We start from the raw sequence: 5,830 nt of genomic DNA, 5'->3' as shown, positions 1-5,830 counted from the left end.
AGATGCTTCACTTTTTATGGTAATTATAGCCGCAACTTTGATTAATATAAATATATTATAGTCTTATTAGTAGTCTAACAATTCTGAAAACCTGAATTAAAAATTCCCTGAGTCTACACGTGATAGGGAAAACCTAGTGACTCACACTCCCTTTATCCAGTGTATGGGCAGATGAGTAATAAAATAATGACAAAAAATATGTAAATAATATAGGGGATAAGGGGTATGGGATGATTTGGGTGTTCTTTCTTATTTTTATTTTTTTCTTTATTTGGAGTAATGAAAATGTTCTAAAATTGATTGTGGCAATGAATGCACAACTGTATGATGATACTGTGAACCATTTATTGTATACTTTGGATGGATTATATGGCTTGTGAGTATATCTCAATAAAATTTCATTAAAAAATTCTCTGAATCTAACATTCTCTTCTCTCAAGCTGCAACCTTCCCTCCCTCCCATGAGGCTGCCTTTTTGCCTCTGTTAATGCTAGGTCTTTAGAGACAGTCATACTGATCTGTGAACCTAGAAATGGATCTAATGTCTCTCTGATTTATAGCTTCTGTCCACCCCCTGCCCCTGGCTGGGGAGCTTCTCTGGATAGGTGTGGGGCATCTTGGGAGATTCTCTTCAGCGTTGTGTGTTTTGACTTGTAGATACCTCTTCTTGAGGCTCAGGTGCTCTGGGGTTGCTTTCTCCTGGAACAGCAGAGACATGAAGCTGAAGGGTTTGGCTCTCCGAGGAATCAGCTGAGGTAAGCTCAATGTTCTCTTCCTTGTCTCCCATCTTCCCAGCCTCACAAGGCTCTGAAAAAACTCCAGCAAAGTGTAAAGTTCTTTTCGGTTCACATTATGAGTGCTTTCCTTTTCTCTGGCCTCAGGACTTCTTACCGGCTTCTCTGGTAGCTCTGGATCAGGAGAGGCCTCTAATAAGGCCCTATGACTGGGAGTCTCAGCCCCCAAGAAAGGGGGCTTCAGAGGCTGTACAATTGGCAAGTATGTTCCCAGAGGAAGGCCTGGGGCTAGAAGTGGCTCTGGGTGGAGGAGGCCTACTAGGGGCTGCTGAGGTCCTCTCTTCTTTGGTTGTATAGATCTTTTACTTGAGGTGTGGGTTTGGAGGACTATTTCTAGGAGATATGATGAGGCTGCTCTGAAGGGAACATGGCTCTGTCTGGTGATGGAGCTGGGGAGCAAAGAAAACTTCCTTGTGGGACTTACCTGCCCAAAGTGTGGGAGAGAGCTGGGCCCGTGTTGGGCCATTGCAGACTGACAGAGGCTCTTCTTCCGCAGAGGAGCTTGCTTCAGCTTCTTCCCCTTCAATTTCTTCCTCTTTTAAGGACTCTTGTTTGATTCTCCCTAGGATGGATCAGGTTTCAACTCTTCTTCAGTGCTGAGATAGATTCCCTATCACACTTCAGAGAAAGTGCAGAGGGACTGGTAGGTGAGGCAAGAGGGCTGGAGACCGCAGATGTTTAAACTTGGGAAGAGATGACTAAACAATGTCTGCTGCTGCATGATAGTCCCTTAACCAAAAATATTTTGTTGGAATGTTGCTTCTCCAGTTTGCTCAACACCTCTTAGAGATTGTGGTTCAGCTTGCTCATCTCCCTGTAGAGCATTTCCTTCTAGTTGGAAGTGTTTTGGAAGATGATCATATAACACCCGTTGTAACTGTTGTGAACAATAGACAGCTCCTCCAGTAGTTCCTGGTTCAGATCTTCAGTCTAGGCTGTGTTGAACTATTCTTCTGTCTTGGCAGTGTTGGTTTCATCTTTCTCCTTGGCATTCTATCCTGCCCCCAGGCAGTCAATCTGAGTTTCCAACCCACTTGGCAATTCTCTTCAGCTCCTCATGACCATCACACTCACTGCTGTAAATCTCCCACAGGGTTTCTGACACTCTCTTTGAACTTTTGTGCAACAATTTTACTGTACTAAGGAAGTTCATCAGGTCCTTGTATAGCTTATGAACTGTTGCCGTTAGAAGTTCTTGGCACTTTGTTCAAACCATTCATCTTTGGTTTTCATGGCTTTCCCCAACTTCTGCAGTACTTTCTTCTGGGCCCTGCTGGACTTTTTCTGCACCTGCTTGGCAAAGGGCCTGGTGGTGCCCTTTTCCAAGTATCTTCACGTGGAAGTTACGGTTATTGATTTGTGATCTTTCTTCTTTTTTAATATTTACATTAGAACATTTTAGTGTGTACACCTATACATTTTGCTTTGAGCACTGCTTTCATTGCATCCCATAAGTTTTCCTATGTTGTATTTTCATTTTCTTTCATCTCAAGGTATTTTCTAATTTCCTTTGTGATTTCTTTTTTGACTCATTGGTTATTGCTGATGTTTGGCCTAGTTGTTCTACTCATCATTGGAAGTGAGTTATTGAAGTCTTCTACTATTAGTGTTATATCTATTTTTCACTTAGAACTGTCAGTTTTGCTTCATGTATTTGGGGGGGGTCTTTTACTAGTTGAATACACATTTATAATTGTTGCATCTTCTTGATGGTTTGACCCTTTGATGATTATATAATGTCCTTCTGTGTCTTGTAATAATTTTTTCTAAAGTCTGTTTTGTTTGATATGAATATAGCCACACCAGCTCTTTTTTGGTTACATTGCATAGAATATCTTTTTCCATCCTTTAACTTGCAACCTATTTGTGTCTTTAAATCTAAAGTGAAATTCTTGTAGATAACACATAGTTGGATCATTGTTTTTATTCCATTCTGACAATCTCTGCCTGGAGAGTTTAATTCATTTATAGTGAATGTAGTTACTGATGATCAGGTCCTCCATTACTGCTTTCTTTTTGGTGTTTAATTTTCTACTGTATCATTTTAATCTCCTTGTCTTTTCTTTTACTTTATTTTTTCAATTATTTCCTTAATTGTTTCTCTGAAGATTAAAATTAGCATATTAATTTATAACAATAGAGATCTTACTAATATAGATGTAATTACAATATTATGCAAAAACATTGCTCTTACTTAACTCTATCTATGCCCTCTTATGCTGTTATTTTCACAAACTGCATCTTTACACACTGTGTACCGATCAACATATATATACTTTTTTATATTGCTTCTTTTTTTAAATGCAATTTTGTTGAGATATATTTACACACCATATAATCCATCCAAAGTATACAATCAACGCTCACAATATCATCACATAGTTGTGCATTCATCACCACAATCAATTTTAGAATATTTTCACTACTCCAAAAAAAAGAAATAGAAAAAAAAGAAAACTCAAAGCATCCCATATCCCTTATCCCCTCCCATTATTGTTATATTTTTGTCTTTATTTTATTATTCATCTATCCATACACTGGATAAAGGGAGTGTCAGTCACAATGTTTTTACAATCACATGGTCACACGATAAAAGCTAAATAGTTAAACAATCATTATCAAAGATCAGGGCTACTGGATTACTTCAGCAGTTATAGATGTTTCCTTCTAGCTATTTTAATACGCTAAAAACTAAAAAGAAATGTCTATACAATGAGTCAGTAGTCACAATCATTTGTTAAATCCTAATTTCTCAATTACACCTTCTCCCTCTCATTTGCTCATTCTCTCAATCTTCAGTGATATCGGGCAAAGAGCATTTTAACTTCTTTGTACCAGAAAGGGGTGTAGACCTTATGGGGTAGAGGAATGAAACTGGTCGATGTTCTTGGAGATACTGGTACCTCTGGGTTTCAGGGCTAATCTGGCATAGGAATAATCTGGAAGCCTTAAGTTTCTGAAAAAATAAACTTACTAGGAAAAACTTTTATAGAGGCTTACATAGAGCCCAGAGTATTCTTTAGGGTATTCAGGAATACTGTTGGTTGGAGCTTGGGATATTGTGGCATTTGCAACATCTGGCTGAAGCTTGCATAAAAGTGACCTCCAGAATGACCTCTCAACTCTATTTGAAATCTCTCGGCCACTGAAACTTTATTTTGTTTCATTTCTTTTCCCCTTTTGGTCAAAAAGACATTCTCATTCCCACAATGCCAGGGCCAGGCTCATCCCTGGGAGTCATGGCCCATGAGGGGGGTGGAGGGGAGGGAGGGTAGTGAGTTTATTTACAGAGTTGGCTTAGAGACGGAGGCCACATCTGAGCAACATTATGCTGGTGAATTTTAAGCATAATTTTAAGTAGACTTAGCTTCACCATTGCAGAAATAAGTTTCCTAAGGGCAAGCCTCAAGATAGAGGGCTTGGCTTATTAAATTGGGAGTCCCTGATGCTTGAGAGAATATCAGGAATTCCCCAGGTGGAGAAGTTTAATACTTCCATATTTTTCCCCAATCCCTCAATGGGACTTTGCAAATGCTTTATTATTTTCTGTCCAAAATATTCTAGGGTATGTCAGAGTATTACACTGACCCTGTACAGAATAACAAGATCTCATTCCCTCTTCTAGGTCTCATGTAATTATGTTGTTAAATTAAACTGACTAGACAGGTTAAATTGTATAGTGTGCTACAGAAAATTTAAATTTTGGACCAAATAAACATCTCTTCCCTTATCCCACCCAGAATTTGAAGTTTTAAAATACAGACAATATCATCCTTTACCCTGTAGTCTGATTTATCTTAGTCCTAACCAGATCCATTTCATTTACATCTCTAATAGAAGTCTGATCTCTTTTTCAGCCTCTTTATCAGTTGCTGTATGAAGTAACACTGACTTTCAGAGCTGTAGAACCCTAACTCTGAGTCTGAGCTGTCACACAGATACCAAAAGGTCCAAGGAACTACCAGGTTTTTTGCAAAGGGCACGGCATCTCAGAATTTAGAAATAACAATTACAGCTCATGAATAGATATGACTGCTGTAAGAGCTTACAATCTAGGAACCTTTACAATGAGCCTTATTGAGCATTCTGTACTCCTTAATCATCAGTTACCCAATCTCTGCCCACTTTCTATCCCCGGATAACCTATACTCTCAAATTCAATTCTCAGAATTTGCTCCTTATAGTTAGTTTGTATTAGTGAGAACATACAAATATTTGTCCTTTTGTTTCTGACTTATTTCCCTCAACATAATGTCCTCAAGGTTCATTCTCCTAGTTTCATGCCTCACAATTTCATTCCTTCCTGCACTGCTCAGTGTTCTGTCCTATGTATACACCCCAGTTCACCCTTCTGTTCATCAGTTGGTGTACGTTTGGGCCACCTCCATCCATTACAAATTGTGAATACTGCCACTGTAAACACCAGTGTGCAAATATCTATTCGTGTTCCTGCTTTTACTTCTAAGTATATACCTAGTAACAGGGTTTCAGGATTATGTGGCAACCCTATATTTGGCCTCCTGGGGAACCACCACACTGCCCTCCAGATGGGCTGCACCATTCTACTTCCTACTGACAGTGAATAGACATATCTCTCTCTCCACATCTTCTCCAGCACTTATATGTTTCTGTTTATTTTTAAAATCTTTATTCACACACCATACAATCCATTCCAATTGTACAGTCAGTAGCTCCCGGTATAATCACATAGTTATGCATTCACCACCACAATCTATATGAGAACATTTCTATTTCTTCTGCAAAAAAGAAGCAGAGGGAAAAAAAGGAGAAACAACAACAACAAGAATCCCATACCTCTCCCTTATACCCCCTCATATTGATATTTTGCTTTGGTATATTGCCTTTGTTAAAATTAATGAAAGAATATTACTGTTAACTGTAGACTCTAGTTTGTATTAATTGTATTTTTTCCATTTACCATCCCATTTTTAACAACTTGCAATGGTGAGATTCATTTGTTCTCCCTCATGTAAACACTTGCTTATGTTTGTACATTTAATCCCCGTCATTGTCCA

The 5,830-nt window shown here is 38.6% G+C and overlaps 1 pseudogene; it reads right to left on the bottom strand.

Annotated features, from left to right (window-relative positions):
- Positions 1–631: 631 nt before the first annotated feature.
- Positions 632–3,871, bottom strand: LOC119524124 (annotated as a pseudogene).
- Between the last annotated feature and the right edge of the window lie 1,959 nt (positions 3,872–5,830).

The sequence above is a fragment of the Choloepus didactylus genome, chromosome Y, assembly GCF_015220235.1.
Source record: "Choloepus didactylus isolate mChoDid1 chromosome Y, mChoDid1.pri, whole genome shotgun sequence".
Lineage (NCBI taxonomy): Eukaryota > Metazoa > Chordata > Mammalia > Pilosa > Megalonychidae > Choloepus > Choloepus didactylus.
Note: the sequence above shows the minus strand (reverse complement) of the source record. Positions and strands in the feature narration are given on the sequence as shown.